Source organism: Elephas maximus, chromosome 12 (assembly GCF_024166365.1).
Source record: "Elephas maximus indicus isolate mEleMax1 chromosome 12, mEleMax1 primary haplotype, whole genome shotgun sequence".
NCBI lineage: Eukaryota > Metazoa > Chordata > Mammalia > Proboscidea > Elephantidae > Elephas > Elephas maximus.
Genome location: NC_064830.1, coordinates 73,200,514 through 73,215,463, shown reverse-complemented (window position 1 = coordinate 73,215,463; position 14,950 = coordinate 73,200,514).

The following is a 14,950-nucleotide window of genomic DNA, read 5'->3' as shown; positions in this document are numbered from 1 at the left end:
GCAGCTGTTTCTGGGCTCCAAACACTCAATTCTGTCCTCACTCCAGCCTTGAGGGTAGGGGCGCTTTCCTCCTTTTTAACAAAGCCTTGGCTGAACTACTATATATGATCTCAAAGCTTCTTGTGCACTTTGACTTCTTCAATCTAGTTTTTGTTTTGTTTTTTGGCATTTCGGTTGCATCCTTTAAACCCCGTAATCTGCAATGGGATCAGGAGGAGCCATTGAGTTTCATGGCGCTAGTGCTGCTTTTAATTTTTTTATAGTGCTGCTTATCAGAGACCTGGTCGATGGGAAGGTGCCAGGTGCTGACACCTGCATCTTTCTCTATCAGCTTTTTTTTTTTAGTGCTTTGGTCTGTCCTATACAAGTATTTTAAAAAATTAACTGCTTCTATTCTGCAGAGTCAGAGGGCTGCAGCAGGGACCCTCTTTCTCCGGGACGATCGTCCACACATTGCCCAATAGATGCCCTCCATCAGTACACGTTGGGAGTGGGCCATGTGCTCTACCCAGATGTTTTCTCAGGCCTTGGTCGGACCCTTCACCATACACTCCACCACATCCTCTTAGCTGTGTTCCCAGACTTCAGTCAGACATCCACCAAATCCTCCCAGCTGTGTTCCCAGGCCTCTGCCAGATTCTGGACTTCTTCCTTCCAGATGTGTTGCTGGACCTTGGTCAGACCCTCCCCCTCCGCTTCCCAGCTGCGTTCCTGGATCTTGGCCAGATCCTCCACCTATTCCTTCCAGCTGAGTTCCTGGACCTTGAACAGACACTCCCCCTCCTCCTCCCCGGTGTGTTCTACCTGGGCCAGGCTCTGACTCTCATCCTCCCAACTGTGTTCCTACAACTGGGACAGGACCTCTGGTCCCTTCTCGCAGCTGTATACCTGGGCCTTGGAGAGACCCTCTACCTCCTCCTCCCAAATGTGTTCCAAAACCTTGGCCAGACCCTCCCACTCCTCTTTCCAGCTGTGTTTCTGAACCTTGGCTAGATGCTGCCCCTTCAACTCCCAACTGTGTTCCTGGACCTTGGACAGACCATCCTCCTTCTCATCCCAGCTGTGTTCCTGGACCTTGACCAGATACTAACTCTCCTCCTCCCAAATGTGTTCCAAAACCTTGGCCAGACCCTCCCACTCCTCTTTCCAGCTGTGTTTCTGAACCTTGGCTAGATGCTGCCCCTTCAACTCCCAACTGTGTTCCTGGACCTTGGACAGACCATCCTCCTTCTCATCCCAGCTGTGTTCCTGGACCTTGACCAGATACTAACTCTCCTCCTGCCATCTGGGTTACTGGAACTGGGACAGACCCTTCACATCACCCCCCATCTGTATTCTTGGACCTTGGTCAGGTCCTCCACCTCCTCCTCTCAAGTGTGTTCCTGGACCTTGGACACACCATCCGCCTCCTCTGCCCAGCTGTGTTCATGGACTTCAGCCACACCTTTCCATTTCTCCACCCAGGTGTCTTCCTGAACCTTGTTAAGACCCTCTCGCCGCTCCTCCCAGCTGTGATCCTGGGCCTGGGCCAGACCCTTCACCACTTCCTCCCAGCTGTACTCCTGACCTTCGAAAGACCCTCTACATTCTCCTCTCAGCTGTATTCCTCAACCTCTGCCAGACCCTCCCCCTCCTCCTCTCACCTGTGTTCCGGGAACCTGGCCAGATCCTCGAACTCCTCCTTGCAGCTATGCTGCTGGACTTCAGCCAGGCCATACCCCTACTACTCCCAGCTGTGTTCCTGGATTTCAGACAGACCCTCTATCTCCTCCTCCCAGCTGTTTCTAGACATTGGCTAGACCTTCCACCTCATACTCCCAGCAGTGTTCCTAGACCTTGGCCAGACACTCTGCTCCGTGCAGCTGTGTTCCTGGACCTTGGACAGACCATCTGCTCCATCCAGTTGTGTTCATGGACCTTGGCCAGACCCTTCACCTCCACCTACCAACTGTGTTCCTCGATCTCAGCCAAACCCTGTCCCTCATCCTCCCAGCTGTGTTCCTAGAACTTGGATAGATCATTCCCCTCCTCCCCCCAACAGTGTTCCTGACCTTGGACAGACCCTTCCCTTACTCCTCCCAGACGTGTTCCTGGATTTCAGCCAGACCTTCCCATTCCTCCACCCAGCTGTGTTCCTGAACCTTGTCAAGACCCTCCCCATACTCCTCCCAGCTCTGATCCTAGACCTTGGACATACCCTCCACACCCTCCTCCCAGCTGTATACCTAGACCTTGGGGAGGCCCTCCATCTCCTTCTAGCTATGTTCCTGAACCTTGGCCACACCCTCCCCCTCCTCCTCCCAGCTGTATTCTGGACATGTGCCAGACCCTCCTCCTTCTCCTCCAAGCTGTGGCCCTATACCTATACTTCAGACAGGCCCTACCCCTCCTCCTCTCAGCTGTGTTCCTGGAACCTGGCCAGATCCTCCATCTCCTCCTCCCAGCTGTATTCCTGGACCTAGGCCAGGCCCTCCACCTCCTCATCTCAGCTATGCCTGGACCTCAGCCAGACTGCCCCGTTCCTCCTACTAGCTGTGTTCCTGGACCTTGGTCAGACTCTACCCCTCCTCCCAACTATGTTCCTAGAACTTGGAAGAACCCTCCACCTCCTCCCACCAGCTGTATTCCTAGAACTTGGACACATCCTCCAACTCTTCCCAGCTGCGCTACTGGACTTCAGTCAGACCCTGCCCCTCGTCTTCTCAGCTGTGTTCCTCACCCTTGGCCAGAACCTATCCTTCCTCCTCCCAGCTATGTTCCTGGGACTTGGACAGACCCTCCACCTTCTCTCCCCTACTGTGTTCCTGGGCCTTGGTCAGACCCTCCCTATTATCCAACCAACTGTGTTCCTGGAACGTGGACAAAACCTCCCCATCTTCTTCCCAAGTGTGTTCTTGGACCTAGGCCAGACCCTCCCCTTTCTCCTCCCAGCTGTGTTCCTGGACCTTGGCCAGATTCTCTCCCTTCTCCTCCCAGGTGTGTTCCTGGATCTCTTGGCCAAACCCTACCCCTCCTCCTCCCAGCTCTGTTACTGGATCTTGGCCAGACCTTCCCTTTACTCTTTCCAGCTGTGTTCCTTAACCTTAGACAGAAGCTCCCCCCGCCTCCCCGAGCTGTATTCCCGGAAATTAAACATACCGTATACCTCCTCCCCCGGAATGTGTTCCTGGACCTTGGACAGACCCTCAACCTTCTCCCATCTATGTTGCTGGATATTAGCCAAGCCCTCCCCATCCTCCTCCCAAATGTTCCTGGACCTCAGCCAGATCTTCCTCCACCTCATCTCAACTGTGTTCCTCCCACAATGCCAGATTCTCCCCCTTCTCCTCCCAGCTGTGTTCCTAGACCTCGGCCAGAACCTTGACCTCCTCCTCCCAGCTGTGTTCCTGGACTTTGGACAGACCCTCCACCGCCTCCTCTCAACAATTTTCTCAACAAGGCCAGATCTTCCCTTTCCTTCTCCCAACTGTGTTCCTAGGCCTTGAGCAGATCCTCCCCCACTTCCTCTCAGCTGGATTCCTGGACCTTAGCCAGACAGTCCACTTTCTCCTCCCAGCTGTGTTCCTGGACCTTGGCCAAAAACTCCCCCATCTCCTCCCAGCTGTGTTCCTGGACCTTAGCCACACAGTCCACTTCCTCTTTCAAGCTGTACTCCTGGACCTTGACCAAAACCTGCCACACCTCCTGCCAGCTCTGTTCCTGGACCTTAGCCAGATAGTCCACCTTCTTCTCCTAGCTCTGTTACTGGAATTAGGCTAGACCCTTCCCCGCTCCTCCCCCGACTGTGCTCCTGGACCTTGATTCCCCTCCAAAACACAACTGGAGTCCCACTCCACAACATGCCTGGGCTCCCCTCCCCCACATAGCGGGCTTCGCACTTCCCAACATGACTGGCAGCCCCCTCCACTACCCAGCTTTTCTCCACATTCCCCACCTCACTGGCCATTTAGGCCTTATCAGCTGCCTCCACTACATACTCCCAGGCCTCAATGTCTACGGCCTGGACCACCTCCATGCTTCCGGCCTCTAAAGACCATTACAGTGCTGCCAGAGTCTTATCCTCCAATACCTTGATCACCAGTATTGTTGTTCCTGTTCTCAAGTGGTCTCGTTCTACCTCCTTCCATCTTCCATGGAAGAAAATCCTTGCCTGTCTAAGGAGACAATTTTTACCTAACAAATCGTAGCTGTGGCAATAAACTCACTATAGAAAATTAGTTATCAACCAAAATGCATAACATTTAAAAAAGAATCTCACAACTAGTGTTTCTTGTAATTTGATTAGATGTAAGATAAAGCCCACAACCAGTCAACACTGATATTTGTTCACTCAACAAACCCTTAGTGAGCACCTGCTGTCTGCTATGACAAACAATAGACTTGATCCTTGGTCTCACGGCCTTCAGATGCAACAGTCTGAAATGAGTGTGTGCACCAATTGTCTATAGCTCTTCAGGTTGGAGAGGACATTAGTCCATTGCCGTAGAGTCCACTCCAATTTACAGCGACCCAAAAGGACAGAGAAGAACTGTCACATGGTGTTTCCAAGGAGCATAGATTTGAACTGTCAACCTTTTGGTTAGCAGCCAATCTCTTTACCACTGCACCACCAGGGCTCTGGAGAGAACATCAAGGCCCAACCTTACAGATGAAAAAACTAAGGTTGAGTGACTTGCACCTAATCTCCCAGTAAGGGTGCCCCAAAGCTGCATTCTTGCCTGTATTCTCGTCTCATTCTGCTCATTCACAACCATTTTCATGACTTCAACTGCCCTGTATATACTAGTCATTCCCATTTCTGTATTAGGTCAAGACCTCATCCCCTAAGTTTTCACGTGTTGATATGCTATCTGTAAGACACACACTTTAGATCCAAAATACAAACAGGTTGAAACTAAAAGGGTGGGGGAGAAATTCTATGCAAATTGTAACCAAAAGAGATGGATAGCTATATTAATATCAGACGAAATAGACTTTAGGTCAGAATCTGTTACAACAGACAAGGACATTACATACTGAGAAAAGGGTCGATTCATTAAGAAGATATTACCTATTACACAGGTACCAAACAACAGAGTCCTAAAATAGATGAAATAAACATGACAGAACCGAAACGAGAGACACTTCTACAGTCCATAGTTATTTCAATCATGCACAGAATGTCTAGACAGAACATCAGTAGTGAAATAGAGGGTTTGAACAACACCAAAAATCAACTAGACCTAGTAGATATATATAGAACACTCCACCCAACATCAGTAGAACACACATTCTTCTCTAGTGCACATACATTATTCTCCAGGATAGGGCATACACAAGGTCATTGCATTAGTTATCAAGTGCTGCTATAACAGAAATAAATTAAGTAGGTGGCTTGAAAAAACAGATTTATTTTCTCACAGGTTAAGAGGCTAGAAGTCTGAGTTCAGGGTGCCAGATACAGGGAAAGACTCTCTGTTGGCTCTGGGGGACAGTCCTTTTCTCTTTTCAGCTTCTGTTTCTTGGTTCTGTGGAGATCTCATGTGGTGTGGCATCTACCTTCCCCCATCTCTGCTTGCTTGCCTGTTAACTTGCTCAGTCTGCTCTTTTATATCTCAAAAGAGATTGAGGGGAGGTGGGGTCAAGACGGTGGACCAGGCAGATGCTTCCTATGGTCCCTCTTACAACAAAAACCTGAAAAACAAGTAAATCAATTATATATGACAATCTAGGAGCCCTGAACATTAAAGACAAAGTTGAAGAGTCGGACTGAGCATCAGGGGGATGGAGAGAATTCAGAATCAGCCAGGATTTGCAAGACCTGACTTGGCCAGCACCCTACAGCCTAGATTAGCTTGCGTGTGCTGGCTGAGGCAAGCAGTAGCACTCGGGATGCCTTTTCCATATCGGCAGAAACCAAGTGGCGGAGAGTCTGCTCAAGCCTCTGGTTCCAAGGAGAAGTGGCACTGAATCTGCGGAAGTTAAGTGCAAGCATCTAATCTACCACAAGGGATCCAAAAAACCCTTTTCCCTTCTGGGAAGTACCTTTCTCCTATATACCCAGCTCCTCTCACTCTGCTTCAAGTACACCCTCACCCCCTGAGCCTGAAGTGGAACCCATCGCATGTCCTGAACCATTCTCTTAGCTTTTCAGAAGGAACAAATTAAGAAACAGGAAAAAATAATCTGCCACCTCCCCTAAGCCAGGAACTCAGGGCGGGCACAGACCCTTTCCCTAGGCACAGGCATGAGTCCACAGACTTAGAATGCCGTTCACCCCTGCCTAGACCTGTGTTGGCCCATTTCAACAGTGTATCCCCTCATTAGCACAGTACAACAGGGTATATAATTGGAGCCTATTTTCAACTGCAACCACTAAGGACGAGTGGCATATTCTTGACATTAGACACCACCCTGTCCATTAAGCAGGGTCCTTGACTACCCACATCCGATGCCTAAGGACTGGTGGCTTCACGCACTCCACCTAGCCACCCACAACAGGGGTCTAAGAATAAGTGTTGCCTCCCAGTCTCTACAGCCGACAGCATGGGCTCCCCACAGTCCAGATGCAAAGCCCACCCACTTACGAGCTCTAGAAAGCACAGACATACCTTCCACTCAGCCACTCAGTGGCAACTGTCAGCCCCCTACCTTGCTCAGCACATAACCCTGACTATAGCCAGATAACACAAGCCCAGTGCCATCGAGTCGATCAGAAACCTATGCCTAATCCAATCAGCCCTGTGTAGTCCTGCCCATCTAGGACTGTAGGTGAGAGCCTGCACCACACACTTGATGACCGAAGACATGGACACCTGAGCTGAATCCACACAAGAAAAATAAATGGACTCCTGGGCTCACATACCCAATAACAGCTCTAACTGCCTGGTATCAGGACGTGAGAGCTTCAAAAATGCCAATAATCAAAGTAGCTCAAATGACCAGCCTACTTGGGCATATCAAAGTGGAATAAAACAAGAAGCTAGGAAGCAGTAAGGAAACATAAAATAAATAAATATAACTTATTGATGGGTTAGAGACAACAGTCAATATCAAATCACAGAAAGAGGCAGACCATGATGGCTTCAGCAAGTGACCAAAACAAAGAACCAAGAAGTCTCCTGGAGGATGAAAAAGTCTTGGAGTTATCAGAGGTAAAATTAAAAAGATTAACATACAGAGCTCTTTAAGAGATCAGGAAGGAGATCAGGCAAAATGTAGACCAAGTCAAGGAACACAGAGACAACGCAATAGTGGAACATAAGGATGCTAGACAAGAGCATAATGACAAATTTAACAAGCTGCAATAATCCAAAGAGAAACAGCAAACAGAAACCCAATATATTAACAACAAAATTTCAGAATTATACAACTGAATAGAAATGCATAGGAGCAGAATTGAGGCAATGGAAGTCAGAATTAGTGAGACTGCAGAGAAAGCATTTGACAGCAATTTTTTGAGGGGAAATCTGCTACAAGAATTTAAAAAAATGAAGAAACCCTAAGAATTATGTGGGACTCTATCAAGAAGAATAATCTATGAGTGACTTGAGTACTAGAATGGGGAGGAGGGGGAGGAGGATAAAACAGACAGAATTGTTGAAGATATGCCAGCAAAAACTTCCTTGATATCATAAAAGATGAAAAGATACCTGTCCAAGAAACTCATCAAGCCCCACAGAGGGTAGATCCCAAAAGAAACTCATCAAGACATCGTATAATCAAACCAAAGATAAAGAGAGAATTTTAACAGCAGTTGGGGAGAAATGAAAAGTCATCTGAAAAGGACAGTCAATAAGACTATACTCTGACTACTCAGCAGAAAACATGCAGGCAGGAAGGCAATGGGATGACATATATAAAATCTTGAACAAAAAAGAAAATGCCAGACAAGAATTATATATCAGGCAAAGCTCTCTGTCAAATATGATGGAGAAATTAGGGCATTTCCAGATAAACAGAACTTTAGGATATTTGTAAAAAACAAACCGAAATTACAAGAAATACTAAAGGGAGTCCTCTGGTTACAAAATCAATAATATCAGAAAACAACCCAAGACTAGAACACAGGACAGAACAACCAAATATCAACCCAGATAGGGAAGTCAAAAAAATAAATCCAAGCTAAAACATTGAAAATAGGGAAACAGAGACATGAATATGTAAAAGATGACAACATTAAAACAAAAAAGGAGGGACTCAGTAATGTAGTCATAGAACTTTCATATGGTGATGAAGTCAAGGCGGTATCTAGAAATAAAAAACTGGTTTAAACTTAGAAACACAGAGGTAAACATTAAGGTAACCACAAAGGAAACTATCCTACACACCCAATTAAAAAATAAGAAAAACATAAAGACTTAACAAATATAAAAGAAACAATAATGAAAAAAAGTTGAAAAGAAAATACATAAAGAAAAATGACTCAGCACAGAAAATTAACTCAACAAAGAAACTGTCAAAAACAACACACATGCACACACACACAGATACATCAGAATGACAGCACTAAACTCATACCTTTCAATAATTACACTGAATGTAAATGGAATAAATGCACTAATAAACAGAGAGTGGCAGAATAGATTTTAAAAAATGATCTGTCTATATGCAGCCTACGAGAGACACACTTAGATTCAAAGGCACAAACAATCTAAAACTCAAAGGATGGAAAAAAATATATTAAGAAAACAATCAAAAAAGAGCAGGAGTGGCAATACTCATCTCTGACAAAATAGGCTTTAAAGCAAAACCCACCAAAAAGGTTAAGAAGGACACTATATAACGCTTAAGGGTCAATACACCAGGAGGACATAACCATACTAAATATTTATGCACCCAAAAACAGGGCTCCAAAATACATAAAACAAACTCTAACAGCACTGAAAAGAGACATAGCTCCACGACAATAGTAGGAGACTTCGACCGACCACTTTTTGGTGAAGGACAGAACATCCGAAAAGAAGCTCAATAAAGACATGGCAAATCTAAAGGCCACAGTCACCCCAACTTGATCTCATAGACATATAGAGAACACTCCACCCAACTGAAGCCCAGTATACTTTCTTTTCCAACACACATGGAACATTCTCCAAAACAGAGCACGTATTAGGCCAAAAAAGCAAGCCTTAACAGAATCGAAAACGTCAAAATATTATAAAGCATCTTCTCTGACCATAAAGACATAAAAGTAGAAAGCAATAAAAGAAAAAGGAAAAAAACAAAAAAATCAAATACATGGAAACTGAAGAACACCTTGCTCCAAAACTACTGGGTTACAGAAGAAATTAAAGATCCATCAAACAAATTCACAGAATTCAATGAGAACGAAAACACATCCAACAAGAACCTCTGAGGCAGGGCAAAAGCACTGTTCAGAGGTCAACTTATAGCAATAAATGCACACATCCAAAAAGAAGAAAGGGCCAAAATCAAAACACTAACCCTACAACTCGAACAAATAGAAAAACAGCAGCAGAATAAGCTCATGGGCACCAGAAGAAGGAAATAATAAAAATTAGAGAAGAAAATGAATGATATGGAGAATAGAAAAACAACTGAAAGAGTTAACAAGACCAAAAGCTGGTACTTTGAGAAGATCTACAAAATTGATAAACCATTGACGAAAGTCACTGAAGAAAAACAGGAGAGGAAGCAAATAACCCAAATAAGAAATGAGATGTCCGATAACAAAACAGACTCAACTGAAATTAAAAGAATCATAACAGAATACTATGAACAACTGTACTGCAACAAATTTGAAACCCTAGAGGAAATGGACAAATTTCTAGAAACACACTACCTACCTAAACTAACAGAGACAGGTAGAACAACCAAATAAACTCATAAGAAAAGAAGAGATTGAAGAGGTAATTAAAAAGCTTCCCCTCCCCCTCAAAAAAGCCCTAGCCCTGATGGCTGCACTGGAGAATTGTATCAAACTTTCAGAAAAGAGTTAGTACCACTACTACTAAAGGTATGTCAGTGGATAGAAAAGGATGGAATACTTCCGAACTCATTCTATGAAGCCAGCATAACTCTGATACCAAAACCAGGTAAAGACACCACAAAATAAAAAAAAAAAAAAACAAAGAAAATTACACACCAATATCCCCCTAAAACAGGCGCAAAAATCCTCGGCAAAATTCTAGCCAATAGAATTAAAAAACATATCAAAAAAACAATGCACTATGACCAAGTGGGATTCATGCCAGTTATGCAGGGATGGTTCAACATTAGAAAAACAATCTAATCCCTCATATAAATAAAACAAAAGATAAGAATGACACGATGTTATCAATTGACGAAGAAATGGCATTTGACAAAGTCCAATACCCATTCATGATAAAAACTCTCAGCAAATTAGAATAGAAGGAAAATTGCTTAAAATAATACAGGGCATATATACAAAGACAACAACCAACATCATCCTAAATGGAGAGGGTCTGAAAGCGTTTCCCTTGAGAAGGGGATCCACACGATGCCCTTTATCACCACTCTTATTCAATATTATGCTGGAGGTCCTAGCCGGAGCTATAAGGTAAGAGAAAGAAATAAAGGGCATCCAAATTGGTAAGGAAGAAATAAAAGTATCCCTATTTGCAGATGATATGATCTTATACACAGAAAACCCCAAGGAATCCATAAGAGAATTACTGGAACTAATAGACGATTTCAGCCAAGTATCAGGATATTAGATAAACATACAAAAATCAGTTGGATCCCTCTACAACAACAAACAGAATTTCAGAGGAAATCACCAAACCAGTACCATTTACAATAGCCTCCAAGAAGAGAAAAAAACTTAGGAATAAATACAACCAGAGATATAAAAGACCTATACAAAGAAAAATACAAGACACTGCTGATAGAAACCAAAAGAGACCCACGTAAGTGGAAAAATATACCTTGCTCATGGATAGGAAGACTCAACATTGTCAAAATCTCAATTTTACCCCAAACTATCTACAGATACAAGGCAATACAATCCAAATTACAATGACGTTTTTTAATGAGACAGAGAAACAAACTGACAACTTCATATGGAAAGAAAAAAGACCCCAGATAAATAAAGCATTACTGAAGGAGAAGAACAATGTGGGAGGCCTCACACTACCTGATTTTAGAACCTATCATACCATGGCAGTCAAACAACACTAAAACAGCTCGGTACTAGTACAAGAGATACATAGACCAATACAACAGCATTGAGAATCCAGACGTGAATTCATCCGTCTATGAGCAGCTGATATTTGACGAAGGCCCAAACTCCATTAAACAGGAAAAAGACAATCTCTTTTACAAGTGGTGCTGGCATACCTGGATATCCATCTGGAAAAAAATGAAACAAGACTCACACCTCACACCATGTACAAACGATCTCAAAGTGGATCCAAGACCTAAATATAAAGTCTAAAATGATAAAAATCATGGAAGAAAAAATAGGGACAATGCTAAGAGCCCTAATACATGGCAGAAACAAAATACAAAACATAACTCACAATTCACAAAGAACAGAAGAGAAGGTAGATAACTAAAAAAAAAAAAAAACTAGGAGTTCCTAAAAGTCAAACACTTATGCTCATCAAAAGACTTCACCAAAAGAGTAAAAAGACAACCTACAGACCACGAAAAAAATTTTGGTTACAACATATCCGATCAGGGTCTAATCTCTGAAATCTACAAGATACTGCAAAACTTCAACAGCAAAAAGACAAATAACCCATTAAAAAATGGGCAAAGGATAGGAACAGGAACTTCACCAAGGAGACATTTACGTGCCTAACAGACATAAGAGGAAATGCTCATGATCATTAGCCATTAGAGAAATGCAAATCAAAACTACAATGAGATACCATCTCTCCCCAACAAGGATAGAATTAACCCAAGAAATACAAAATAATAAATGTTGGAGAGGTTGTGGAGAGCCTAGAACACTTACATAATGCTGGTGGGTATGTAAAATGGTTCAACCACTTTGAAAATCAATTTGGTGCTTCCTTACAAAGCTAGAAATAGAAGTACCATACAATCCAGCAATCCTAGTCCCTGCAATATATCCTAGAGAAATAAGAGCCATCTCAGAAACAGATACATGCACACCGATCTTCACTGCAGCACTGTTAACAATAACAAAAAGATGAAAACAACATAGGATCCCATCAACGGATGAATCGATAAACAAATTATGGTATATTTCACACAATGGAATACTACGCAATGATAAAGAACAACGATGAATCTGCAAAACATCTCACAACATGATGAATCTGGAAGGCATTATGCTGAGTGAAATCAGTAAGTCGTAAAAGGACAAATATTGTATGAGACCACTATTATAAGAACTCAAGAAAAGTTTAAACACAGAAGGAAACATTCTTTCCTGGTTATAAGGGTGGGGAGGGAGGGAGAGGGGTATTCACTAACTAGATAGTAGATAAGAATTATCTTAGGCGAAGGGAAGGACAACACACAGTACAGGGTAAGTCAGCACAACTGGACTAAACCAAAAGCTGAGAAGGTTCCTGAACGCTACCAAACACTTTGAGGGACAGAGTACCAGGGGTGAGGGTCGGGGGACCTTGGTTTCGGGGGACATCTAGGTCAACTGGCATAACAAAGTTGCTTAAGAAAATGTTCTGCATCCCACTTTGCTGAGTCACATCTGGGGTCTTAAGAGCTTGGGAGCAGCTATCTAAGATGCATCAATTGGTTCCAACCTACCTGGAGCAAAGGAGAATGAAGGACACCAAAGACACAAGGAAAATATTAGCCCAAGAGACAAAAGGGCCACGTAAACTAGAAGTTCCATCAGTGTGAGAACAGAAGAACTAGGTAGTGCCCAGCTACCACCAATTGTTACCACCAATGACTGCCCTCAGAAGGAACACAACAGAGTCCTTGACGGAGCAGGAGAAAAGTGTGGTGCAGAAAACAAATTCACATAAAAAAGACCAGACTTGACGGTTGACTGAGCCTAGAGGAACCCCAGAAGGCATGGCCCCCAGATTCTCTGTTCACCCAGAACTAAAACCATTCCTGAAGCCAACTCTTCCTACAAAGATTAGGCTGGACTTTACAGTACTTTAATAACACCCATGGAGAGTGTGCTTCTGAGTTCAAGTAGATACATGAGACTAAATTTTTTTTTTTAATTTTAAAATAAATACATAAAAAACATAGAACAAAAGGAAATGTGAGAATTTGCCTTGGGAAAAGAAAATCTGAAGGGTATGAAAATAAGTTTACTTCGTATTTAACCATATTTAGGTTAGAATTCCAACTAATTCTCGGAATAAACAAAGAGTGAATCCACATCGACGAAGAGTTTAGGTATAAATATATTTTTACCCCAAATTTTCAGGGCTTCGACAATTTTCCCCAGAGACTCTAAATAGCTGATAGGAAATTCATTCTCTTCTGAATGGCCTATGCCTTCAGCTCTCTTGTTCATTTTCTCTCTTTCAAATGGAAGCTGCCCTCACTCTCTGAAGTCCTTATTTGCCAACAGTGTTGTCAATGACGTTAGAGTTTCTTCAGCATCACCCTCCTCCCATCTTGAATTTTAAACCTCATGGACAATCAGTAAGAAAGGCCAAGTAACAAAGCTGTTGAGAGGAGAGTCTGGAATATACACCCCTGACTTAAACAGGGAGGGATACATAAGAAGAAGACCCAAAGAAAATGTACTCAGTTGTATGCAGCATAGTTACACCATGTTAGATGGAAGCATGGCTTTATTTGGAGAATAATTATGTTTAAGGAGACATGAATGGATGCCACACAGACACAGGACAACTCACCCAGGGAACACTGACACAAGCAGGGAGTTCATTAGTAAATATCATTGTGTTTAGGGCCAATGGAGCCCCAAGGTAATGAACATGCCAGTGGTCCCTTCTTCACGGTTCAATCTGAACTGACTGAGTCCTCTAGAGCTGGACCAGGAATAAAGCCCTATGCTCCCCAAACAAACCCACCTCACCAGACCATGAAAGGTGTTGTTGCCATCGCGCCCACCTATCCCTCTCCTGATCTTTCTGCTCTCCCCTGAAAAGGAAGCATGCCCTCGAGAACAAGCATGGATCTGATCAGCCCTCTTTGATTCAACCCTGGAGGAGACAAGACACGTCCTTCTATGTCATAGCCTTTCTGTTAACTACTGTTGTCGGTAGTTGTTGTTGAGTCAATTTCAACTCATGCTGACCTCATATATTTCACAGTAGACATGGGCTCCATAGGGATTTCAATGTTGTGACCTTGCAGAAGCAGATTGCCAGGTCTGTCTTTCAAGGCACCGCTGGGTGGGTTTGAACTGCCAACCTTTCAGTTAGTAGTGAAGCACTTAACAGTTTGTGCCACCCAAGTACTCCTATGAACTACTAAAGGGTTTTAAAATGGCTAGTGGTTACTTTCAGGTAATACTGAGTGGGACGAGGCTGTAAGGGAGTTAACTGGGAACTGGCCCTATTCTCAGGGTCATGATCTTGGTGGTGTTACAGAGGTGTATGCATATGTGGTTAAGAAATTGCACTTTACAGCTTATGGAGTTCCAGCGGTGGAGTGGTTAAGAGCTCAGGCTGCTAACCAACAGTTCAGCAGTAACAATCTACCAGCCACTCCTTGGAAACCTTATGGGACAGTTCTACTGTGTCCCAGAGGGTCGCTATGAGTCAGAATAAGCTCAATGGCAACAGGTTTGGTGTTTTTCGTTTCATAGAGTACTTAGGATGTCAAAGCACTCTCCTAAAGCTTGATACCTATTAACTCATTTCACCTAGCCCTCAATACTGTGTTGTTGTTGTTGTTGTTAGCTGCCATTGAGTCAGCCCCAGGCTCCTGCAGATCCCATGTGTTACGGAGTAGAACTGTTCCATACGGTCTTCTTCGCAGATCACCAGGCCTTTCTTCCACAGTATCACTGGGTGGGTTCGACCCACCAACCTTTGCATTAGCAGCTGATGGCAAACTT